The 27,769-nt window shown below is 37.5% G+C and overlaps 1 long non-coding RNA gene across 1 annotated transcript; it reads right to left on the bottom strand.

Moving 5' to 3' along the window:
* On the bottom strand, positions 1-27,769 carry LOC139118398 (uncharacterized). Its single transcript, XR_011548695.1, has 3 exons — positions 27,590-27,769; positions 27,365-27,443; positions 1-3,684 (listed from the first exon to the last, which is right to left on the bottom strand). It is a non-coding gene; the product is annotated as an uncharacterized lncRNA (long non-coding RNA).

Raw genomic sequence — 27,769 nt, 5'->3', positions numbered from 1 at the left:
TGCGTCATAATACAATCTTTTAATACGACATATAGCAGAAATTAGTTGAAATCTTCCAATTATACCGAACTTTTTGGATAAACAGCATACAGATATAGAATGAATGTACTCTAATGCTGCCGCGGTCAAGTTTGAGTTATATATTTTACGGTCTGCTTGGTGTTAACGAATCCAGTCTGATTAAAGTAGGTTGTATTAATTGGCTTCGAAAGCAGAAGATTGAGAACAACAGAGTACCAACTGCGGCAAAGGACGGAGCAAATTAAATCTGTACATATGATTTTCATCTGATTACAATAAAAGTTTTCCTGAAATCAACGGAGCGGGTCGTAATGTGCAGCTGCTTGGTATATTCAAGGCTACATAGAAACGTAAAATTTTAATGTGTACAAACGACTTTTTTTGTGCTTTCAGAATTGCTATAACTGATGCACATACTAGCCGAAAATGAGCGATGTTTCACATCTTCTAAAATAAGTACATGGGTGAAAGGTTCTAATAAATGGTTCTGTCCCGGAATAAAAAAAAAAGACGCACGGTTTTCAACAGACTTAGCCCACCCATATCACGTGATGGCGGTACGAACAAAGCATATGTACAAACACGTTTAGAAATACAATAGGGGACGGGGTAGACTGAAAGATCCGTCGCTCGAAGGCGCTCTCTACGCTCCCGAGAGGGGGTGGCGTAGAGAGCGCCCTCGAGCGACGGATCTTTCAGTCAAGAGACTGGGCTAACGAAAAAGGTTAGACTACTGTTTAAAGAGAAGAGTCTTTAGGGAACGGCGGAAAGGAAGGGCAGAGTTGGAGTGGCGAAGGTCAGAAGGAAGTTTGTTCCATAATGTAGGGCCAAATGTAAGAGAAAGATCTCTCGCCAAAAGTCTTTGTGAAAACTCTGGGAATACTGAGAAGTCGAGAATCTGAGGAGCGGAGTTGTCTTTTTGGAGTGTATTGATGTAGAAGCTCAGAGAGATATTGCGGTCCTGTACCCATCACTGAATTTAAGCAAGTAGATACAACTTTGTAGTGGGTACGAGAACTAATAGGCAGCCAGTGCAATTTTTGCAACAGGGTTGGACATGATCGTAATTTTTAGCGTTACAGAGAAGACGAGCGGCAGCATTTTGCACTCTTTAACAACTTGTCGATAAGCTGTTTAGGGCAACCAGAAAGGAGACAATTACAATAATCTACAAGAGACAGAACAAGTGCGGAGACCAATGTTTGAGTTGCCTGTAAAGAGAGGAAGTGACGAATAGAGCTAATTTGTCTAATTTGGATGTATGCAGCTTTGCAAATATCATGCACATGTTCAAACGTATTCATGTTAGAGTCGAGTGTGACTCCTAAGTTTTTGACACAGGAGGCGAAAATTATATCAAAATCGCCCAGAATTATGGATGAAGGGGGAGATGATTTGGCAGCTTGTTGAAGATAAGTATTGCAGTGATACAACTTTGCACAGATTCAACAGTTGATTTGATTTGATCAATTGTAGTTTCCTTGTATGATTGATTGTCATCGGCAAAGGCGTGATGATTTAATGGGTATTTTCTGATGAGGCTGAAAAGAGGGTCAGTGTACAAAACAAATAGGACGGGGCCGAGAACTGGGCCTTACAGGACACCAAAAGAGATAGATGATGTTGTTGATCGTATGCCATTGAAAGTTACAGTTTGAGTTCTGCCTGAGAGGTAAAATTGAAACCAGGAGAGAGCAGTTCCGGAGATGTCAAAAGTATGTTCAAGACGGTGGAGGAGGATGCCATGATCGACGTATCGAATGCAGCAGATAGATCTAAGAGAGTGAGAATGGTAATTTTGCCAGAGTCCAAGGAGGTCAGAATGTCATTGACTTTGCAATAGAGCGGTTTAAGTACTGTGGTGTGGTTTGTATGCAGACTGAAAAGGGTTAAGGTTGTGGTAAGTAAGATGAACACAAGTAGTTTAGACAAATAAGACAGGTTTGAGACAGATTGGTAGTTTTTTAGTTGATTTTGGGCGAGAGATTGTTTCTTGAGCAGTGGTTTAACAAGAGCTGTTTTGAAACTAGTAAGGCATGTGCCAGATGCAAGGGAATGATTGATAACCCGTGTGATGTATGGTAACACGGTGTCTAAGCATTCTATCAACAAATCGGTCGGCATTGCGTCTAGGTCGCATGTCTTTGCAGTGGAACTTAAAATGGCATTCTTTACAATATCATCATTTACAAGATTAAAGTTACTGAGAGGCATACCTCGAAAGCAACTTTCTGAGCTCAAAGGCTGAAAGATATTTTGACAATCAAGAGTGGCTCTCATTGTCTCAACTTTTTCTGGAAAAAAGTCCAGAAAACGCTGTGGAAGTTCTACTGCAGGGAATATTGTTGGTGTGTAGGGGAGGCCTTTTTGGATCCAAGTAATTTATGTGTGATGCCGAACAGTTGCTTCGATGTACGACTCTCACTAACCTTATTACAGAAATAAGCGGTTTTGCTGAGTGAACAAGTTTTGTGACAGCTTCGTGTGGTTATATATTTGCCTGTCAATTGTAAGTCCAGTTTTCAGCCACTGTCTCATTGTTCGCCGACGCTGTTTTTGGGCTGCCTTGAATTTGTCACGGACAGCCTTAAACCAACAGGTATTCCTTCGTTTAGAAACTTTACGTCTTGTTGCTGGCGCATGCTTGTCCAAGGCAGATTGGAGACAGAAGTGAAGAGTTTGTGCTGTAGGTTCTTTAATGCTAGCAAGGCTGTGGTGAAGATCTTCCTTCAAAGCGGTGAGGTATATGTCACGAATGTTACGTGCTGTCACGAATACATCTGATGGGCGTGGTATTGCAACATTCAGATGACTGATGATGGAGAGATGGTCAGTTGCAATAGCGCTGGAAACATCAGTGAACAGAACTAAGTTATTGTCTGATCGGTGTATCAACCAGTCGAGAATCTGACCTTTGTCATGGGTGGGTTCAGAGACAGTTTGAGTTAGGCTTAATATAGAAAGAAGTACGTTATTGGTTCAGGTTGATGGTACATTTGCATACAGACAAGCAAGTGTGAAGACCACAAGGTGATACCGCATTTGGAATGTTGTCGTAGGTACAGCAGTGATGATCCATATACAGAAGTAGCTGTAATTCAAATTACAATTTGAATGACAGACCCAGGAGAAAGCAGTATTCGATTGTTATTCAGATGTACTGAAAATAAAAGCTTCGATAGATGAATAATCAAATGGCCACTGCAGTATTGGCTGTCGTTCATGGTAGTAATAAACTTGAGTTTACAAGAAAATGTTTCGGCCAGAATAGCACTGAAACAGACCATTATAGTCCTTTGTGGTTCACAGTTCCTCGTATGGTGAAGTTTGTATCAGGCACAAATTAATCGGTGAAAAAATCTGGAAAACTGTCAGAGGTGATTGAGGGGCAGCCAGAACGGTGCACACCTGTTACTAGATCAGTAATTCTATACGCGTTTGTGCAAGTGGGTCTGTATGTTTCGTGGTCCATTCAATTTTGGGTTTAACCCATTCTGGTTAAATAATGTTTATACAGTCTGAAGTTCTAAAAGTTGTCGATAGGCATGGCGTCAGATGTATTCCCAGTGGTTGAAATGTGTCTGAATGTCAATCCATATTGTTTCCACCCTCCTTGTTCTTGCATCCATGTTATTTCCATTCTCATTGTCCTTGCACCTCAACCTGCAAGGGGGACAAAAAGGGCAGAAGTTGAAATATAGAAAGACTGAAATACCCAAACAACTCCTTCACTATTTCATCGCACACTGTTCTATAAAGCATTCTTGGTAACGTACAGTAGTAATCAAGTTGACATATGTCACATGTGTATATATTTGCTTGCTCCCCTGCAGCAATGTGGAAGGCCTGAAAGTGTTACTGAAAGTGTTGACCTGATTGAATGGCTTATCACACATTCTTGGATTCAGTGTTCGATATCATGAATTTGTTGACATTTCATATTACATGCAAGCAAATCAGTTGTAATACACAAGGTATCTACCAACTTGTAGAGCTGTATAAGAATGTGGTTGCCGAATTTGCCACTTTTGCATTTAAATTGTACATGATGTACGTGGAGCACATCTCCCACGCTATACATTTATGAGTATGTCCATAATGTTTGAAAAAACCAAGTGCGCCTGAAATGTGATTCAAGGTCTGGTTAAATCAAACGATTTGCGAACCACTGTATTTATCACTTTAGTTTTGTTTTTTGTGCTTAGATGCTGGAGTAAGGGTTTCCTGAAATGAATATAATGGTCTTGATAATATGAAATAAATTTAGAAAATGTTGAAACGTTGTGTCAGCTGCTTACGTTATTGGCTGTCGTCACGATTTTTAAAATGTACTGTAAAATTGTCTTGAAATTTTCTACTTAATGTATGATTTGTGGGTTTCAACTGACCACCTCCTTCAGGTTTCTTCAAATGTTGATGAAATATGCACGTGTGTGCCAATTTTCTTACTTTCGGTCAAAGGATCCCGCCTTATTAGGGAGCGTTCAGTTATTATGGCCGGGGGGTGGCCGGCAAATTCTTCCTGCGCATCAGTCAAAATAAGTGAACCCCCTACCCATTGTACCAAAAAATTGATGACCCCCCTTTCAAGATGACAAAAATTTCATGACCCCCCCCCCCACATTGCTTGAGTAAAGCTGCACACACAAACACCTAGGGGGTATGGAGCAATAGAATCCCCCAAAAGAGCTTAGATTTTTTCAAATGACCTTCCTTACAAAACTCAAAAAGGTGTTAATGATCAGATTTCCCCTTCTGACTTGCTATAATAATACTCCTCAAAGAGGTTGGACAGAAATTACAATATTTTTGCGCAAGTGTGTGTGTACAAAATTTTGATATTTGAATTTAATTAAAAATCAGCTGTTGATAATGTTGATTCACCCATACATGGTATACATATATTTTCTCATACATGTATGAGAAATCTATGTAATACTTTTTCAATGCAAAACTATATCTGTGCATTTATAGATATTTGATAATTTACATAAATGTACTTAAATGAAATAGGGTTGTTACAACTGGCATGTGGACAAAAAGTTTGACCTTAGAATTTCACCAAAAATGTTCATCCACTATACATGGGAGTCAATGATAAAATTGTGAATAATTTTTTTTTCCAATGAAAAACTTGGTATACTTGTGCATATACAGATGTTCAATAATTAACATAATTTTACTTGATTAGAATATGATGGTTAAAGGTGCATATTATGTGTACAAGAAATCTGATTATGGAACTTCACTGAAAATGTTCATCCACTATACATGGGAGTCTATGAGGAAAGTATGAAAATTTTTTTCCAATACAAAAATAGGTAAACCCATGTATTCATGTACTCTCGATTTGATATCAATGTACTTGATTAGATTAGGGTGGTAACAAATGGATGTGTTCGCCAGAAATTGGATTTTGGAATTATACCAAAATGTAGATTCACTGTACATGGGAGTCTATGAGGAAAATGAATAATTTTTTTCCAATACAAAACTATCAAAATCTGTGTATTTATAGAATTTGATAATTCATTTTAAAGTACTTAGTTAGCCTAGGATGGTTAAGGTTGATATGTGTGCAAGAAATTGGATTTTTGAATTTCATCGAAATGTTGAGTCTATGAGAAAACTAAGAATAATTTTTTTTACAATGCTAAACTAAATTAATTTGTGCTTTTATAGGTGTTTGATAATTGATACAATTGTACTTGATTCAAATAGGGTATTTAAAAGTTCAGATGTGGACAACAATTATGATATTGGAATTTCACCTAAAAGTATTATTTAACTTTTCATGGTACTAGTAGTCTCAGTACAGGTAACTGTTAGATAATTTCCCTGACAAAACTTGCTATATCTCTAATATGTAAGTAATAGGAATTGTTCATCGCCCTCAGTGCAGTGAGCTTGATTTACAATAAGACAAGCCTCAGAGTTGTCAAGTCAAGATGTTCATGTGACAGATAATTATACTTTTGTTCAGATTTACAGGTGAATAACTTCAGAGAATGAAATCATGCAACGAATTATTTTTATCTCCAAGAATATTTCTGAACACTGAAACTGCTTTTTGACGGGACGGATACTTATGAAAATTAAGTGACCCCCTCTGAGCTGTTTGAAAAATACATGACCCCCTTTGCAGTTTTCAAATTTGAGGTGACCCCCCCCCCCTGGATTTTGCCGGCCCACCCCGGCCATAATAACTGAACGCTCCCTTAACACAGTGGGTATAGGATCCTGTTTTATCATCCAAGTGGGTATAGGATCCCGCCTTATTAACGCAGTGGGTATAGGATCCTGCTTTATCATCTAAGTGGGTATAGGATCTTGTTTTATCATCTAAGTGGGTATAGGATCTTGTTTCATCAACACAGTGGGTATAGGATCCTATTCTATCAACACAGTGGGTATAGCATCCTGCTTTAGGATTTCACGGGTAAATACTGATAAGTCCTTCAACTTGATCCACAGACATTGAGTCAAATGAGCTAAAACTGAAACTTGAATCCTATCTTGAATCTATCCTATTGTATGCGGACGATGTTGTTATAATTTCCGACAAAGAAACTGACATGCAGTTCATGTTAGATCATGTAAATGTTTAATGTTCAAAATTGAGACTTGTCATTAATAACTTCAAATCAAGGTGATTCACTTTCGAAAACCAGGTTACAACAGAAGTAATGTTCAATTTCATATAGGTGAAAATGTTTTGTATTGTACTGATAACTACAAATACCTAGGTATTGTACTGAATGAATCTCTAGACTTCTCTGTTATATCATCTTATCTGGCTGAGTCAGCCAATAGAGCACTTGGGTTTATCATTTCAAAGTTCAAAATTCTTAAAAATATGGGTTTTAGCATATATACAGTTTTATGATTCATGTGTAGCCCCAATACTAGACTATGGTTCAGTATTTGGGGTTATGGTAAACATCCAAAGTATGCTTGGTTCAAACCATGCCTTACAGTTCTTTTAGGAGTTCATAGATTTACACCTATTGATGCTGTATCTGGTGACACAGTTTGGAATTCATGTCAGGTGCGAAGATACACTTGGATACTCAGATATTGGAATCATCTTGTTAACCTTGATGGAAACAGACTAACAAGAAAATATTTCTCTGGGACTATGTTTTCAGCAGTCCAATTGTACCGTGGCCCCTACACGCCACGGAACTCTACTACTTTTGAATATAAACTCTAATTTTTCTTGTCAATATCTTTAATATTTGTAAGAGATTTTATTTCTCCACCGCAAACTTTTAATTTTGTACGGGCAACTTTATCTTAACATTATCTTAACTTTAACTTCTCGAAAGTACTTTTAGTTTTAACAATAAAGAAAATATGTTTCTCAAAAGTATTTTTATTTTGTAAACAACGTAAAATTTTTTCAAGATAACAAACTCCCCTACACGTCATGGAAATTTATTACTTTTGAACATAAACTCATATTTCTTGACAATATATTTAATATTTGTAAGAAATTTTATTTCTCCACAGCAAACTTTTATTTCTGAACGGGGAAACTTTATTTTTGGGGTAAACTGTTTTTAAAAACTTTTAACAAAAACACTTCAACTTTTAAAAAAATAACTTTAACTTTGAACAAAATATTTGTTTCTGAAAAACGTTTTTTATTTCGAAAAGAAGTAAAAATTGTTCACAGCAAGAGTTGTAAGATTTTTGCTGAGCGCGAACTGAGTTACTTAAATGACATAACCTTATGTCTTTAGAGCAGAAAACTTAAATTCTTAAAGAAAAGTTTTATTTTTCAGGAGTAAAATTAATTTCTTTATGGAAAAAAGATTTTCTCAGAGCAGCAAATTGAAAATAGTGAATAAAACTTTTTCTCAATGGCGAGAAATTATTTTCTGAAGACAACAAAACTAATTTTTCAAGATATATTTCAACATATGAGTGTGGTTTAAGAATTTGGTAAAACTGAACTGAGAAAGAACGAAAAAGGAAGGATGAAAAAGTCAAACTTACTTTTCTTCAGAGCAAAATTTATTTCTGAGAGGAGAAATATTTCATGTGAGGGCGCAATTACCTTATAATGCATAGCAAACTCTTTCTAGCGAGAGTGAACATATTTTGGGAAGAGTAAAACATTTTTCCGACGAGCAAAACTATTTTAACGGCGGCGGAAGTTAAAGTATCCCACCATGCAACACCCAAGTGTGATGACCCAGAGTCTCCGAGTTGGTAGCCGGTATCAGACAGTTCGTGTTCGTGTCGGCTACATGGACGATCTGCTCTCCGAGACAACCATGACTGACTTCATCAGCGATACGGGCACGTCCGCCCGGCCCTACCCTGCCTGCGTACGATGCTGTGTGTTGTACGGCGCGCCAAATGTTACAAAATATTTATCGATTCAGTGCAAAAATAAACTGTCTTTCTCAATTCAAATAAAAATTCGGTCTCATTAGGAAGGAAAAAGTAAGAAAAGTATAATTAAAAAACAAAAGACAGAAATGTCATTTAATACTTCATTTTAACTTGAGAAAAAATCTTTAAGCGTAATTAGGAAATAAACAATTTTCAACGATTTGAAAAAGTCATACATCCATACTTATCGACATACATACACGTATAATAGTTCGCGAAAAAGGTGAATGAGTGCTGATTTTACAAAAAGAAAAAGAAAAATATGTTATACAGTGATACGTCCACAAAATTCACAAGAAAATCACTAAAAATCACTACTACCACCCGGTAAAAATAGTACAAAAAATAAAAACGTGAACCGCATACAGAAATAATTGTAAAAGAATCAGACAAAAAAGCCATGCATACATAAAATTATTTATGTACTTAAGAAAATTAAAAGCACTACGTCTCATAATAAACGTATTATAGATAATCAAAAATATAATATGAATCACCAGCCGCTTTGACAGTAAAGAGAGAAAATCGGTGAAAAATTCGGCAGTGATGGCTCTAGACAAAAGTGGATCTCATCTACAAAAAATAAAATTAAATAAAATAAAAACGAAAAAAAAAAAAATGCCATGAACAGAGATACAAAAAAACGCGTGGGCCTGTGGAAAGAAAAAATAAATGAGGACTCGCCACAGCAAAAAAAAAAAAAAAAAAAAAAAAGAAAAAAAACGAGCACTCGCCACAGAAAAAAAAAACAACAAGCCCGAAATTACAATTATTTTATTCAAAAACTCATGGTTCACGTTCAGTTTCCTTCGATCGATGAATCCCCAACAGCGGGGAATCCGATCACCACATACTCCAATGTTTGACGAAATATTAATTGAGCATTTCAGTGATAACGTGACATCTTGAAACCTAGCTCTGTTTGGCTGGGCCCTGCTCTACTTGAAACCATACTTGATGAAATGAAGTGGGCAATATTTTCTAAAGAACGTCCAAGTTAACAGTGAATAGTTCCAGCGAGTCAAGTTAATTTCAGGCAGTCCACAGGTCAGATCACGAGCGAGACGTACAACCCATGACCCTTCATAGCAACACTGCGAACAAATCGATGCCTTAGGCGCGGTATGGCAGGTAGCCCACTGCAGGCCTTCCACCGAGCCGCACTGTCATCGCCGTTTGGCCTACATGATTTCTACACAGTTTTATACGTATGGTTCGATACATCGGGTTCAAATACCATGATAATAAACCACCTCGTTGTTTGGTAATTCCTCGTCTATCCTCAAAGATCACCCAAATCATGATAAAATGAATAGTTTTGAAGAAATCTGCCGCATGTTGAGAGAACGTCCATCGTTTTCCGTGTTCGACAAGACGAGCGACGCAACTGTACAAGCCTTACGACTACGAGTATGGCGAGAGTGTCCGGCCTTGGCAACGCCAGACACTCTCACTATACTCGCAGGGCTATACACGACATGTCGATCCCCATTGCAGAAATCTTTATATCCACACAGTCCAATATATGGAGCTACGATATTTGTGCAGTAGTCTATACATAGCTCTGGGTGGCAGGGCAGGGCTGTGAGTTACCGGCGTTATACGGCCTGGCCGTATCCGGTAACTCACAGCCCGGCCTTGCTGCGGATCCGTAGCCCTACCACTCCCTTTGCTGGTTGTGTTGAGCTACAGTGTATAGAGAAATAGCGGCTGCTTGATCAGTGTTTGTCAAGTCGGGCGCGTTCGCGTTCTACAGGTACTACTACTACTATATATAGTGAAAACGTTGCCTCGAATTTAGACGGAGTGTTTCAGCCCGATTACTTTTGCCTTTGCCACACTCCGTTTAGAGGCTAAACCCACGGGATACGTGTGGGCTCAATACATAGCGGCCGCTGCTAGCTTTGCACGGCAGGGCTGTGTACGTGTTACCGGCGTTATACGGGATCTTGGGAGGCCGTGTCACGCCGGTAACACACAGCCCTGCCATGCAGAACTAGGCCGCATAGTGCTGCGTAGAATGCAATTTTACTATGCATACCCACACGGCGGCCGCTGTGTATCGAACCACACGTAACCGTGGGCTAGCGGCAAGCCATCGTTTTGTTGGGGTTTGGGCACAGACTAGACTGTCCATGATTTGGGAGAGGCGGCCCTACACTTTACAGCGAGGGGATCGCTGGTTGCCGGCGTGTAGGCCTACTGTACTAGCAACGGGACGCCGGCCGCTGGCTTACCACCTCGAGTGTACATTGGAGCGAGGGGACCGCTGGCAGCCGACGAACCACAAAGAGTGTTTTGTCCATTTTTAACCAAAACTGGTAACTGTTTAATATAGAATGGGACGTGTCGATAGCTTGGACGTCCATGAGATGATATTGAAGACTAGAAGCTGAGAGTTATCGCTGAAATACCCCAAATATCATGTCCAACATCCGAGTGTGATGATCAAAAACCCTCTGGCATTAAACTGTAACAATCATGACGTTGACAATTATTCAATTTTCATGCTAGGCTTTTTCTGCGGGGTGTTCCACTCTGTTTTCTTTTCTCGAACGGGCCTCTTTTTTTTCTACTGAGGTTTTTTTTTTTTTTTTTTTTTGGTAACCTCTTTTTTTTTTTTTTTTTTTTTTGTAACCTCGCTTTGGTTTTTCTCCCAAGCTGACCTCGTTTTGGTTTCTTTACAGCCTAGCCTCAACGCCGGCGCGATCTCGGTCGACTTTTCAATTGTGATTCTCTTTCTTTTTTTAGTCAGACCTGACGGTGGTTCGTTTTGTTTTTTGGTAGTAGTGCAAGTACTATTTGTGGTTTGTTTTAATCATGTCAATATTTTGTGTGTGTGTGGTGTGTGTGTGCTTGATTTTTTTTCTTTTTTTCCCTTATAATCAGCATTCATTGCACCTTTATATCAAATACACGTGTACGTGTACGTCAATAAGTATGGGAGTGTGGTATTTCCAAATTTTGAAAAGTTTATCTTCTCATTACGGTTTAAAGAATATTTTACAATTAAGCATTACATAACATTCAGCCCTTTTTTGCAATAATACTTTTCTCGTTTATTTTCTTCCGTAATTCCATCGAATTTTTATTTCAATCAAGAAGGACGGTTGCACGTAATCTTTATCTGTATAGGCACATTCAATATTTAATGACACGTATTTTCAAATGAATGCTATTTTTATGAAAAGGTACATTAATAAAATGCAATGATATGGACGAAAGAACTTTTTCTTTATTATTCATACACGTTTAAGACTTAAATTTTTAGAAAGAAAATTTGACAGTTTATTTTTACTCTATGACGATAAATATTTTTGAAACATTTGGCGCGCCGTAGTGTTGGGGCTGTATAACGCCGGGAACTCACAACATCGTACACAGGGCTACGGGCACGCGGGTCAGTTGCCACTTGTCTGAGTCCCCGAAGAACGGTTTTATGTTTGAGTGATTCGTCCTGACGGCAGACGGTGTGCGACGGGACCGCATTGGGGTTCTTCATTAGCTCTGCATTGCATAGCCCTGCGTACACGGTACAGGTCTGTACGCAGGGCTATGCATGGCAGGGCTGTGTGTTACCGGCGTTATACAGTCTCCCACCACATAACACAGGTAACACACAGCCAATGTGTGTGATATTCATTTTTTCTAAGAGGAGAAGCCAGATTCGTAATTTATAGAAACTGAAAGTGAACCGAGCCCGCCAGATTTGACCACAGTCGCGGACTGGTTTTGACTTTCACATGTTTTGCGGGGTCAAAAACGGAAAGTCAACCAGCCCGTAAAGGCATATCCCGTCCGAAAACACCACAGCTGTGGACCCACAACTACTGTATTGAACCACGCTCGACTGTGGTCAAATCTGGTGGGCCAGGTTCAGTTTCAGTCGAAGACTCTATCAATTACGAATCTGGCTTATAGAAAAGATGACTATCACACAACATAACATTAACAACACAGAAACTGATGAAGGAATAGCTCTGCATGGCAGGGCTGTTTGTTACCGGCGTTATGTGGTGGGAGGCCGTATAACGCCGGTAACACACAGCCCATGCAGAGCTAATGAAGGAACCCAATGCGGTCCATCCCGTCGCACAACGTCTGCAGTCAGGACGAATCACTCAAACACAAAACCGTTCTTCGGGGACTCAGACAAGTGGCAACTGTTGAACTGACTCGTTTGCGTGCCCGTGCCCATAGCCCTGCGTACGATGCTGTGTGTTCCCGGCGTTATACGGCCCCAACACACAGCATCGTACGCAGGCAGGGTAGGGCCGGGCTAGCTGCAGTACAGTACGGCAAACCGTCCGACCCAAATACCCAGGTAAAACTCGAGGTACTGTACTGCAGCTAGGGCCGGGCTAGCGTGCCTGTATCGCCGATGAAGTCAGTCATGGTTGTCTCGGAGACTCTGGGTCATCAAACTTGGGTGTTGCATGGTGGGATACTTTAACTTCCGCCGCCGTTAAAATAAAGTTTTGCTCTTCGGAAAAATGTTTTACTCTTCCCCAAAATATGTTTACTCTCGCTAGAAAGAGTTTGCTATGCATTATAGGTAATTGCGCCCTCACATGAAATATTTCTCCTCTCAGAAATAAATTTCGCTCTGAAGAAAAGTAAGTTTGACTTTTTCATCCTTCCTTTTTCGTTCTTTCTCAGTTCAGTTTTACCAAATTCTTAAACCACACTCATATGTAGAAAATATATCTTGAAAGAATTAGTTTTGTTGTCTTCAGAAAATAATTTCTCGCCATTGAAAAAAAAGTTTTATTCTCTGTATTTCAATTTGCTGCTCTGAGAAAATCTTTTTTCCATAAAGAAATTAATTTTACTCTTGGAAAAATAAAACTTTTCTTTAAGAATTTAAGTTTTCTGCTCTAAAGACATAAGGTTATGTCATTTAAGTAACTCAGTTCGCGCTTAGCAAAAATCTTCAACTCTTGCTGTGAACAATTTTTACTTCTTTTCGAATAACGCTTTTGAGAAACAAATATTTTGTTCAAAGTTAAAGTTATTTTTTAAAAGTTAAAGTTTTTTTTGTTAAAAGTTTTAAAAACAGTTTACCCCAAAAATAGTTTCCCCGTTCAGAAATAAAAGTTTGCTGTGGAGAAATAAAATTTCTTACAAATATTAAATTTAAAAATATTGTCAAGAAATATGAGTTGATGTTCAAAAGTAATAAATTTCCATGACGTGTAGGGGAGTTTGTTATCTTGAAAAATTTTACTTTTGTTTTACAAAATAAAAAATACTTTTGAGAAACATATTTTGTTTATTGTTAAAACTAAGACTACTTTCGAGAAGTTAAAGTTAAGATAATGTTAAGATAAAGTTGCCCGTACAAAATTAAAAGTTTGCGGTGGAGAAATAAAATCTCTTACAAATATTAAAGATATTGTCAAGAAAAATTAGAGTTTATATTCAAAAGTAATAGAGGTTCCGTGGCGTGTAGGGGCCACGGTACAATTGGTCTTCTGATGTATGTAATATTTTTGATGACCTGAATTTTGACACAGATTGACTACTTCATGTAAACTTAAATCTAGCCTCAAGTCGTTTGCGACCAGAACATTCAACTGCTAGGTGTGAAAGTGTAAAGCGAAAACCAAAACTTAGAACATACGTGCTCTTTAAAACTGATTACAATGTATAGAATGCTATGTATCGATGTGTCTGTCGCATAGACAACGATCTTTATTGGCTCAATTTAGAACCGGTGTTTTGCCTTTACGAATAGAAACTGGAAGATACTGTTGACAATAGAGTCTGTATTTCTGTAATCAAAATGCTATAGAAAATAAGACGTAATCTTTATGATGATTCGAGGGAAAAGTATTTAAATTCAATACTGATTATCAAACTTTGACATCAGATACTGAGAAACGTAAATTTTTGATGTCTAGAAATGTTAGGGAATATCAAGTTCATTGAAAATGCATTTACAAGGAGAAATATATGTCGAATATTTGAATACGCATTGATTTCTGCTGAAATGCCCTCGTGACCTTTAATTTGCAGTATCTTTGAAGTGACATACAGCCCTTTGGGCTGGGAGGTGTTAAATTCATGCTGAATGTAATCATTTTTTTAACCATGGATATCTATGTCACTATAATAAACTTAACTAACTACATTTAATCTTAAACTGGGTCAGACTGTTGAACAACTGACAAGTTCTAGAAAATCTTGAAAATTTTGGTACGAAAAAAATCTGCAAAGATATCTCAAAACTGAGTCTACATCCGGTAGGAATGAAGAGCACATCTCGTACATGATGATTATTATGAACGATACAGAAGAGGCTCTGAGAATCATATCTGACAATACGATCAGATAGTACGAGAGTATAAAAGATTTGTTTACTTGTTCATCAGGGTGCAATTATCTCTGTTGCCTCTCCAGTCTGCGAAGCATTTTGACGTGTCTTAAGTCATCTGTAAACCACCACATAAATACTCTTTTTAACCACAGATGCCACTTAATCAATGACTGTAGTTAGAGCGCTGTTGTACGCATTTATAAGGCCAGCTGAGACACTGTGAAGTTAACTTGTATCAATGGTTTTCAGTTTTCTGCAAGATCGAGTTATCCAGGCTGGACCAATCACGTGAGTCAATTCCATGAATGGAAGAAGATCGACGAACTTTATTGTGTCAGTATTAACAGGATATTAACAGGATTAATATTATAATCACCAAGCATATAGCCAGGCAGAGACAATAAACATCTTGCTGCTATGCTATCATCTGATCTATTGAAAGATTTCTAGGTAAGATCTCGTTCAGATTGTATTATGATGACGATGAAATACATGAGTAAATTTCCGAGGCTAATTCTGGGGCCAAATTCGCATGTTTCGGTCACAGTGACTTCTTTAGAGGGACTGTTAAAAAGCTGCCATCAACTCTGTTTCGAAGGTTCTTGGGATGGCATAATTTACGTGTTTTCAAATAATGAAGGTATATCTAAATTTTGATTGATTCTAATCCCTTTTTATAAATCATTTCGTCTTAATGCCTCATGTATAGTGAAAATTCTCTTATTAGTGCTGCTATCAATACATATATTATGTGTGGTAGCCTGTTCTGGAAAAGACTGTTTTCCAACTGCTTTTAAAGTTTTCTCTGTCTGACAGTTTTAATTTCCATCATGATTTAGTTTTTTTTATAGTTTTTTTATAGTTTATCAGTCCCCCTTTTTTTCTGTATGTTCTTTGGTGTATGAGCTGGTTCTCGAAATAAATAAATAAATAAAAAATAAAAAAATAAAATTAAAAATTAAATTAAATTAATACCGCTTGTCCTATAATATTCACATTTAATTTATAGGTGACTGGTAAACATTTTTTCAGGTTTGTTATACAGTAACTGTTCATGAAATTTTCATTTGGAACTTTCGTGGCCAATCATTGCAATACATTCACTTCTCTAAACTATCTTTAGCAATAGCTTTCGATAGTGGTTTCTGGGTTTGAAAAAGTTGAAAGAGATTACGTAAACGATTTTACTTGTTAAAGGTTGTTGCTGATCCAAACTGATAAAAATATTCAATCCATACTGTGACTGTCAGAGAATGTGAACCAAAAACAGGCAGTAGAATCTTGAAAACCGTATAAATGATTTTTTGTTTTTATTTGATCAGTAAACAGTAATAAGTATACAAGCAGGCAACTCAGCACAACATAGGTCTAAAATTGAGTGGTTGTACAAAAACGTAATCATGAACATCAGTAAAACCGACCCGCGTTCAGAATCCGGTGAATATCTCTCAAATTTACAATCTAAATTCCCCGATAATGCTGAGTTTCTCTCAACATTCACAGGCGATTTCCCTTTTTTCCACGTTGTATGATGAATGTGGCGGTAACTCACTTAACTGTCTGTCACTTAGTTTAGGCAAGTATACAGCAATACATCAAAATTAATGACCAAAATGTATGAACGGCTTAATAATAGTAGTAAAAGAGTTCTTACTTCTTTGCAAGACTCTGCTGAAAACCTCTGAACAGTTATTCGACAAACAGACAGGAAACTGGCTGATTTCACTGGAATAGCGTCCTTACAGTGCAGTGTTACAACCGCAAAGCCAATGGCCATAACAAAAATATTATACAGTTCCAACATGAGGGCGGGCTCCATATCCATACATATCCATCGTTCAACCACAGTCCCTCCACACGCTGTAGTAAACATACAAGTCTTCCTCCTCCCCTCCTTCCCCCGATGAGGCATTAGGCTCATCCTAACAAGCCTTCGCTCGGCAAATAAAATACAGGTAATAGGGTTGCGTTGTCTACTAATCGTGATGAGCTTGCATTTTTCAGCATTGAAAAGCATGCTCCATTTCTCACTCCATGATGAGAAATTGTTGATATCACTTTGCAGTTTCAGAGAGTCAGACATGTCTTTTATTTCCTTGATACATTTGGAGTCATTTGCAAAGAGTGCAACCATAGTGTTTGAACTAACTTGATCTGGTAAATCGTTAATGGAAATAGGAACACCATTGACCTCAGTATTGAACCGTGGGGTACTCAGGACGATACATTCCTCAACAAAACTCTTTGTTTTCTATTTGACAAATATGCAGTAAACCACCGCAGTAAAGTGCCATGAAAGCCGAAAGATTTGATTTTGTGGATAAGAAGGTCATGTGGAACGGAATCGAAGGCCTTTGAAAATTTGAGATATATTATATCGACTTGCCCTGACCGGTCGAAGATTTTCCCTACATGATGAAATATTTGTACAAGTTGTGTAGTCGTGAAACGCCTTTTAATGAAACCATGTTGCATATGATGGAGAAATGGTTCAATATGTGGATATATGGAGTTAAAATACATCTCTCGAAGATACAGGCCTGTAGTTAATGACGTTTGTGCAGCGGAATAACATTAGCTGACAGCCATTCATCAGGTAGTGCACCTGTTTCTATCGATTTGTTGTATAGTGAACACAGCGAAGGTGCTGATTCGTGTGATAACTCCTTGAGATTCGGGCTGGCAATTCATCATGTCCGCTAGCTTTGTTTGTATCCAGATGTTTTAGAATATGTTCGACCTCACCGACCGAAATGCTAATTCTGCCAAGACCAGCATGTTTGGAAATTGAAATATCAGGAAAAGTCCGATTCATAAACTTGAAGTGATCATTGAAAAGTTCTGCTTTCATGTTTGGCTGGGTGTCTGTCTTGCATTGAGTTTAACTTGATTCGGTATGTTTTTCCATTTCTTAATTTGCGGATATTAGACCAAGCTGATGGTGAGTGGAACGGTGTGCCTTTCTCCATGTTGTTTGGATCTTTTTGCTGGAGTGTTTAATTTCACTGTCAACCCAGGGAGATCTGTTGACATCCTTAATTATAGTGGTTGGTACAAACTCCTCTACTTCTAAGAATACTAGATCTTTCCAACATTGCCAATTTATGCTAATATCAGCGCTAATATCCGGGTCAACTAGTACACTACGGAGAGGGACTTGCCTAGTAATGATCGCAGGCCATCAAAATCCATCTGTTTGAAATTAAAAGTCGTGTGTGGAAATTTGCTTAGTCCAGCAATACGTGTTTGAAACTAATTCTATGACAGCGTGATCACTGTCAAAATCGTTGGTACAGAACAAAGTTCTGGTTCTCCGACAAAAAATAAGTCCAATATTTTAACTTTCTTGTGAGTTGGTTGGTTGACAACGTATGATATAGAAAAGTTGTCAATTACATCATCGAAAAATTTTTGATGGGATAGTTAAAGTTACCCAAAGCAATTATGTCTGTATAGTCATGGCTACATTTTTCAAGAGTTTCTTCGAACATGTTGTTAAACACGTCGCTATTTGTGTCCGGTGGACGATAGCATAGCATGATACACAATATCTTCATTTTACAGGGGTTTATTTCACAGACGATAATTTCAGCTTCCGAGGGCTTGAGATCAGCCCTACATCTGGAGGTAATGTTATTGCGAATACCGATGTACACACCGCCACCGCGACGACCACATCTATCGCGGCGATACTGTGAGAAGCCGTTCGGCAGGATTTCGTTGTCGTCGACTGTCTCATCTAGCCAGGTTTCAGTCAGAGCACTCACGTCGGGCATACTTGAGTATACAAGCCCCTGTAATTGAGCCAGTTTGTTGCGAGTTTTACTTATGGATTTCAAACTTCTTGTAACACGATTTGAACTATTTTGGATAATTGGATGGTGAACTAATGTCTTTAAAATCTGCAAATGTAAGCTCATATGATTTTCTTTTTACGTTACACACCTGTTTTTATGAGTAATTTGTAATATCGCAACATTCAGCGATAGGGCATCTACCATTTTTGAGAAATTTAAAAAATACGAAGATCCAATTATGCCAAATTAGTTCCAATCGTGTTTAATGTATTTAAAAGGAACGGTTACAACCCGCTTGGACCTGGACGGTCATGTTCGGGAAAAGAAGAGTTATTACTCATTTACGAATTCTGGTCGAAAAAGGAGTCAGCAAATTGCGTTAAGGTGCATTTATAACAGAACTAATTCACATCAGATTGTCTGAGTTGGTCGTATTCATCGGTCGCAATGTTTATGCAGGGCAGATGAAACCACCCATTGCACTCGTCACAGCTGATTCCCTTTTGGTTATTTCTGACGAATTTATTGCACTCACAGCAAACACACTTTGGCGGTCATGAGTTTAAGACTACATCCCCGGCCAATAACATATAAATTCCATATGTACATAACAAGGTTGATGACGTTGGCATCTTCGAATGTCGTTGTTGGTTGTGTGTGTCAGCAAAGAGTGTCCAGGTAGTAAGCGTTCTAGTGCTAGATCCGACTTCGGAGCTACGCCCAGTGGACTGTAATAGCTAGTCTCAAGTCCACGTTGTTTTCACAAGAGAGATATCCGTAACTTTAGTCATTCCACGAGGGTCCAATAACAACAATATTTGACCCTGGAAAAGCTCCAGAGGGTACGAAACGCAGGGACATGAAACCCGTGTATGCCATGGCCTGATGTGCCGCTATTGTGGCCTAGCTCACGTCAGCAAAGGAACCTAAGTATGGCGTATCGGTCAAGTATGTAATTTTGGTGTGGGAAAGTTCTGGCCACGGAAAGGAAAGTACATAAACTCTTGATCACGTTAATTACGTCACAAACTTTTGTGATTGGTTAGGTATCCCTCTGTAAATACACAGTGAAATTAACCGCACTTCTGATGACCATTTATCATGTCATTTGGTTGGAGGGAGAAAACCTATTTGAGAGAACACGATTGGAACTAATTTGGGATAATTGGACGGTGAAGTAAAGCCGATTTAATCTACAAATGTAATCTCATCTGCTTTTCTTCTTACATTACACACTTGTCTTTTGAGCAATTTATAATATTGCAACATTCAGCGATGGGGCATCTACCATTTTTGAGAAATTTGAAAAATATGAAATTCAATTATCCCAAATTAGTTCCAATCGTGTTAGAGTTAAATTAAAATTCAGTGCAATGATGGACCTTGTTGGATAATCATTGGTAACGGAAGGATATGTTTGTTTAATCATGATATGTCAATCGCAGTCCCTTGTCACGTTTTTTGTTCAAATTTGATTGCTTGTCTAAAGATGTCCGTCTGTACGTCAGAGAACGCCCAAAATCAAAAAGAAAATAGAATTTGGATAGAATTTGCAATTTGCTTTTCATCACGCCATGGTACATGGCTATGCGGGCATCGATACATTGAAATCCAATTTGATACGATACTTTGCGAAAGTTAAAAAAGGAAAATATATGTTTGCTAAACAGAATGTTGATAGGATTTTCATAAATTCAATGAAGCTTTCCAAGCAAAACTCTGATTGGCCGCAAAGTACCACCCTCACAAGGGTTTCTTAGCAATATCTCGTAATATGTATATTGATGTGACAAGTTCACTGTAATAGTAAAAGACATGCTATTCTGCATTTTCAGTTTTCTGTAAGTTGCAGATTTAATGAGCCTCACGATTTTGCCTATAACCTTTAATGACTTCACCAAAGGCAATCAACCCGGGGCAATCAAACTGACTACATAAAGTGATGATGCAACGATATGACATTAGTGAAGAACTTTATCCTTTTTCATCTCGCCTTATCCCTTTTTTGCATATTTAAAATATTTTCCATTGAAATCATATATGGTGAATATTGCCCATGATGTTAATAGACAACTTTAATGAAATTACAAACTCACTGCAGTAGTAACACGGAGAAATGTTATTTTCAGACAATTGCAACATATAATGAAACACATGAGTATTTTCAGTTCATATCTGGTTAAGTAAACATTTTAGTACAAGAAGCAAGATGTCCGAAACCACTGCATTCAGTCTCATCATGTAGGTGAAGTGACCTTAAACAAATTGTAACTTTGACGTAACGCAAAACTGAATGCTTACCTAGGATGTTTCCTGACTAATATAAAGATGGACTGCCGTATACGTCGCATTTTATTGGAGTTTCGGTCACTTCAGTGACATAATCTCGACTTGCTGTCTTCAAATGAAAGGAACTTCAAAGACTGTTTACTTGTGTAAAATACACAGTGCACGTGCGCGCTTGTGTACTTTCCCAAACACAGAAAGAAACTGAACCACTTCACAGTTTGCACAGTGTAATATAAATTCGATGGCCCATCACCAGAGGGACGTCTCTCCTGTGTTAAAGCATAGGAGATCCGTCCCTCTTGCACTGGGACATCGCATTGCAAGTTCATGCTCTACTCCCACGAACATGTTGAAACATCAACTATTCAGCGAGTTGACAAGTTTAAACCGCGTACTAAGATCTCAACATACTTTTGAAATAGAACAGATATAAGTGTCTAGCATAGATATTTTTATAATATGCTTGTAACACGATTGGGATTCATTTGCAACTTCGGTCGAGTCAATTCAGATATATATCCCTAATTAGTGAAGTTCATTAAATATGTAAATAAGGAATTGGCTGAAGTAAAACTGCTTAATGATTTTCAATACTGTTATATCATCGTATCTTCAATGTACATAGCGAGTTTCATCAACTTTGGTCAAGTCAATTCAGATATATATATCTAATTAGGAAAGTTTATTAAATATGCAAATAAGGAATTGGCTGAAGTAAAAATGTTTAATGACTTTCAATACTGTTATATCATAGTATCTTAATGTACATAGCACGTTTCATCATTTGTGGTCAACTCAAATAAATATCCCTAACTTAAAAAGTTCATTAAATATGCAAATTAAGAGTTTGATGAAGTAAAAATGCTTAATTACTTTCAATAATGTTAAATCATAGTATCTTCAATATGCATACCAGGTTTTGTCAATTTTGATCAAGTCAAATCAGATATATATCCCTAATTAGGAAAGTTCATTAAATATGCAAATTATCCATTACCTTTTATGTCACCCTTAATATCTTTCACAGCTGATATATTTGGTGTGATCAACATTTGTAGCAAATCTCATCAAATTGTGCGCAGTCGTTGTCAATATATATGTTTTTTTCTAAAATCATTAATTACGCAAATGAGCAAAAAGTAAACAAGCCTCACCCACCAAAAGCTTATCAGTTCTTGCCATTTGCAAACTAAATCTATGTACCAGATTTGATTTGATCTGATCAGCCGTTTTTGAGATATCGAGCACACAGACAGACAGACGGACAGACACACACACACACAGACACACACACACAGACACACAGATAGACAAATATCGCTGCGACATTTTCTCACCTGTGTGAACACGTAGGCAAAAAAAATGTCAATCAATCACTAAATCAATCAATGGCATTTATAAAGCGCCAAAATTATTGTTGACGTGATATTCTAAGGCGATGAACAAGAACAAAAAGATCAAAACATTCTTTCAAAGAAATGCAATTTCAAATCCTTTTTAAATATGTTCATGGTAGGCGACCAGCGAAGTTGGCAATGGAAGACTGTTCCACAAATAGGGAGCAGATCTTGAGAAGGAGTGTCTTTCATACTTTTGCTGCTTGCACTGTGGCAGCAGATTGGCGATAGAATAGCAACAGTCGTGAAAGCTTTTCATAGACTGAATGACGATGAGAAGAGCTATATAACAACTACTCAGTTCAGCATATTATATTGCTGCTTGCAGTGAAGATCTTATTCAGTTTGTTCAATAATTATGCAATTTGCAAATGCAGATTTTTGGGCTTATTTTCTCTTCTAAGGTGATAATATACTCTTCTCTGATAGTCCAATAACTGTCAAGTTTGGTTTGTAGTTTGTAGTGCTCTTACTTAGATTTACCAAAAGTATTATAGAATTTTCTAATGCAAATGTTTCATATTTTTTTCATTACCTTTTCCCCATTTTCAAAAATACCCTTTTCCCCATTTTTCACAATAACGTTTCTCTACAAACAATAATTGTGTATCAAAATATAAAGCTATCAGACGAGGACTTTTTAGAAACAAATTTTTTGACCAAAAATGGCACAAATTGCCCGAAAAATAAAAAATACAGATTTCATTATAATTTCAATACACTATAAATAAGATAAGCCTCAGAAACCTGTGTACCAAATATCAAAGCTAATAGACAAGCAGTTTCTGAGAACAAATATTTTGAGCAAAAAATGGTAAAAAGTGACCCAAAAATACAAAATTGCAGATTTCATTATAATTTTAATAAATCACATTTTAGTTTATCTGTAGGAACCTGTATACCAAATATCAAAGCTATCAGACAAGTAGTTTTGGAGAAACACATTCTTTGACAAAAAATGGCAAAAATTGCCTCAAATTACAAAATGGTAGATTTCATCATAACTTTTACATGTCATATTTTACTCATCCCTTTAAACCTGTATACAAATATCAGAGCTATCAGACAAGTGGTTTTGGTGAAACAAATATTTTGACCAAAAATGTCAAAAATTGCCTTAAAAATACAAATATGCAATTTCGCCACTGAAGTCACCCAAGTAAACTGCATATCAAATGTCAAAGCAATCGGAAATGCGGTTTCAGAGCAGAAGATTTTTCTTTAAAAAAAACAGCAAAAATGCCCTAAAATTACAAATATGACAATTTCAGCACAATTTGAACAAACTTAGGTGAGGTTACACCAAGTGATCTGCATATAAAATTTCAAAGTAATCGGACTTGTGGTTTCAGAGGAGAAGGCAATTGTTGATGGACGACGGATGGACGGACGGACGATGACGGCGGCGGACAACGACGACGGAAAATCAACCTATTTGAAAAGCTCCGCGTCTCTGACAGCGGAGCGAAAAAGTACGTCAATTTAGTTATTCAAATGTTCAGCATTATGTATATTACATGGTAATGTCTATTGAATAGTTGGTTCAAACACACCTCCTGTCTGATCAAAATTTGAGCAACCTCCCCTCGTCTTCTTTAAGGTTTCTTGAACGTTAAAGCGGGATAGGTGTGATAAAGAGAAGTTTGACAAATCATTGTCTGATAATTTGACGTAATGATTGTATTCAAGGAAGGAACATAAAAGACATACACGTGCTACAGAGAGAGGACAACACCAGGAGTTCAGAAATAAGTTGAATTAGAATGCACGGGGACAGATATTTAGACTACTAAGTTTTTCCAACCCTTCACTGGTCTACTACTTGTTGAAACTCATTTTCAAGCTCATGAAGTAAATGAAGTTTTCAACGGCATATTTTTGTGAAAATCTACAATTTAATTTTCCCCCATAGAGTTAACATACGGATTACTGCCATTTTCAATTTCAAATTCCAGGAAATAGTGTTTGATGTGTTTCTCAAGTGCCAACTTTTGCAAGCTAACCCCTTGTTCCACAATGAAAACATGACATTTACATAATCGATACGGTTTATTTCTTGTATTTTTTGCATACAGCTTCATTGTTCAGAAAAATGGAGTTCTAAAAATACGTTCAAGAATAGCTGAACGACTTCATAATTAATCGTTGACTTTTTCATTGAATTTCAGTAATAAAGTGTACGTCACGCAACAGATCTGCGACTATTACACAAGTTAGCATAGAGTCTTGATGGAGGTTCTTCAAATAGACGTCCCATATTTTAACATAAGCATCCAACTTGTTTTTTCCTGTAAATTTGTTTTTTTCTCAGTTATTTGTTTTGTACTGGGTGTACATATATTAACAAGCTGTAAATTTGATATTATCTATTTTACATTAACAGGTATAGGATGTGTTTCTTGCCAAGGAGAAGTGGAAAATGAACAATAAATGACAGCTTTGCATCTCCTAAAATAACTTGCCAAGCTTTAGGCCATCTTCTCAAGTCTACCATGTTTTTTCCATAAAATAAATAGAGCTTCCCACAACACGTGGACATGTCGACACTCGTACCACACATAAAGCAATGTTTAATCTGCACTTTTGCAAAATATACAAAGACAATGTTCAACACTAGGAATTTGTTTTACTATTAAAGTCTAGCATTTGTATACAAAATAATGTACAACTTTGCTCGGAAATTCTCCCTCTTAGTCAATAGGGATACTGAATTGAAGTCAATAGTCCCAACATGGTATATTCACGTTCAGTACACTTTCAAACTCCAGCTCTTGGCTGTTATCGCTTATTTTCTGAGTCAATATACTTGTTGTGTAATGTTCCAGGATAACGGATTCATTACAAAAAACTATCTTTGCGTCACCCTCTTTTTGTATCATTGTTAGACAAAGTGCGCTTGTTCCGGCGCCGAATCCCCTCTGATGGTATGTCACTCCTCAGGCAAAACGACCTTTACACGGATGACTGAGGAACACATTTTCTAGGCATGAATTCCAAGCCTACTAATTCCAAGTCTACAAATTAACCATCTTTCCCATTCACACACTTTAAAATAAAATAAAAGCTTCCATATATTTTTAAAGAAAAAAGATTTCCCATATGCAAATCTGTTGTTCCAGAGAAACCTATTTTTGTCATGCAGATGATTCCCGATTGGCGGAATTTCGTTACTAAGATTCGACCATGCTTTCACCATGTTCTGTCCACTTGGTATTGGGGTACCGCAAGGATCAGTTCTTTGTTCCATACTTTTTAACGTGTTCACATCTCCTTTAGGAGAATTGGTTTCTAGTCATGACTGTATGCATAATTTTTTATAATGATTCCCTACTGTACATGTCTTAAAAGTTCAACATTGACAAGGCTGCAAGGATGGCTGGTAATCTTGAATTATGTATGTATCTCAGAGGTCAGGTCCTGAATGTCGGCACATTTTCTCTACTTGAATGATGAGAAAACTAAATTCGTTACCTTCTCTGCAGTTTCTGGTAATCAATTTGAGGATGGGGATCAGGAAAATTTGGATTGGTGATGCTTGATTGAAGGCCAATTTACGATCAGGCCAAAAATCTCGGAGCCACTCTTGACTCCAGCCTTGCAATGAAGCTTCATGTTGGTCAGATCTACTGTTCGGCCATTTTCCATTTACGTCGCATCGCACGTTTTTGAAATATCTTTCTAAATCTGCCACAGAGCAATTACGCCACGCATTTGTTACATTTCGTATTGATTCATGTAACTCTCTTTTATTAGGACTTCCCAAACACTCAATTAATCGTCTTCAACGTGTACGGTACATTGCTGCCAAAATTGTCACCCATTCTAAATGCACACCGGTACTTTATCAATTACATAAGATTTAAGATTTAATTGCTCCAAACTACCTATATGACATGGTTTCTTTATATGTTCAAAATCGTAATTGAGCTCCGCTGCTTAGTTTAAACTCTGCCCCAAATAGGTCACGTACTAAGAAATATGGGGATCGTGCTTTCAGCGTTGCTCCCTCTTTCTTTGGAACAATCTTCGACTTGAAGTCCGATGCTCTCCTACTCCTACTCTCTTCACTTTTCAATCAAAACCGTAAAGCACGCCCCTTTGAATTGGCTCTTGGTCAAACTTTTATATACATTTTTGGGGGACATACGTTTAGACAATCGGATTCTTTTTAGTGTTAGCTTTTGTCCACGCGAAGATATGTCTCTGGATCTACACAAGTTCAAACTAGATTGCTGATTTTTTGGTCTGAAATTGTAATACGACACGCCAGTATAATTGGCCCAATTGGCCCATTATATTCGTATGGCTAGCTGGCCCGTGTTCATCAGAACTTAGGGCCATTTTACTCGCGGGGAGTTTTACAATGCGTCACGTTGTAAGCCAGAAGGCTCCTCTGATTTTTCCAATCTTTGTTGACTTAAAGGGATAAAATCGGCCATTTTTCATGAATTTTGTTTGATACAAGATACTACTTATATTGTTTGACATGTTGAGAGATACTGAATGAATGGGTGACCATGCATATATTCGACCCCGGTTTTAGACATGCGAAACCATCCCGAAAATGAATTAATGGTCTTTCGACATGTCAAACAATATAAGTAGTATCTCACATCAAACACAATTCATGAAAAATGGCCGACTTTTTCCCATTAATGTCATGAAGGAAGTAGAGCGAATCATTTGCAAATGAGACGACGAATTCTGTTGTAAATTTGCGATACACAGGCAAAATTCTCTGTAAAACATGAATATGTCGTTAGGTCATACTGAATTAGCAGCTAGTGAAAACCGCGGACATAATGAATATTAAAAATGTTAAATGTTGAGGAAACGAGTGAATTAGTGACATGAATAAGCTACCTCCATGCGTCATCAGATATGGCAATCTTCCAAGGGGCTTCCCAACCTATAGCCAATCGGCAGACCGACGGTGGAGCATGCGTGAAAAGGGTAACGTATTTGTCATGTCGTAATACAAATATCAATTTTTCGATTTTTAGTTTGCAAAAGTGATCTCTTCATTTTGGAGAACTGTAGGTAACGTGAATTATATTGGCGTGTCGTATGACAACTTCAGACTCCTGGTTCAAGCTATGACTTCAGTGAACAGTGCAATTACTCTAAAAATGACTTACCACAACTTGATACACCTAGTAACCTGTGTTTTTACGACAGCATACACATATTGCATAAATCGCCCAAAATGGAGAAAACCTGTTAAAGTAAAAACAACGCGCAATTAGTTTAAGTGTTCTGCGACAATAACAATACTAGTGAGAAAAAAGTGTTCATGGAAATTGGAAGACGTGACCATGGTCGTAAAATAAAACAAAATAAATTGATTACTCAAATGAACTTACAGAATGTTACAAACTGTCCAGCTGGTCTTTACACAACAAGGTTTATGACCGTCACATTCATAACAGCAAACCGCAGTGCCAAAATCGCTGCAACAATCTTCCCCACAATCGTCAGGTTCGCAGCAAATGTCAGACATTTTTAGATAGCTCGCTCGCACAAACTGGTTTACTTTCTACGAA

This window comes from Ptychodera flava, chromosome 19 (genome assembly GCF_041260155.1).
Source record: "Ptychodera flava strain L36383 chromosome 19, AS_Pfla_20210202, whole genome shotgun sequence".
Taxonomy (NCBI): Eukaryota; Metazoa; Hemichordata; class Enteropneusta; family Ptychoderidae; genus Ptychodera; species Ptychodera flava.
The sequence above is the reverse complement of the archived record's forward strand: the minus strand, read 5'-3'. Positions and strand labels throughout refer to the sequence as shown.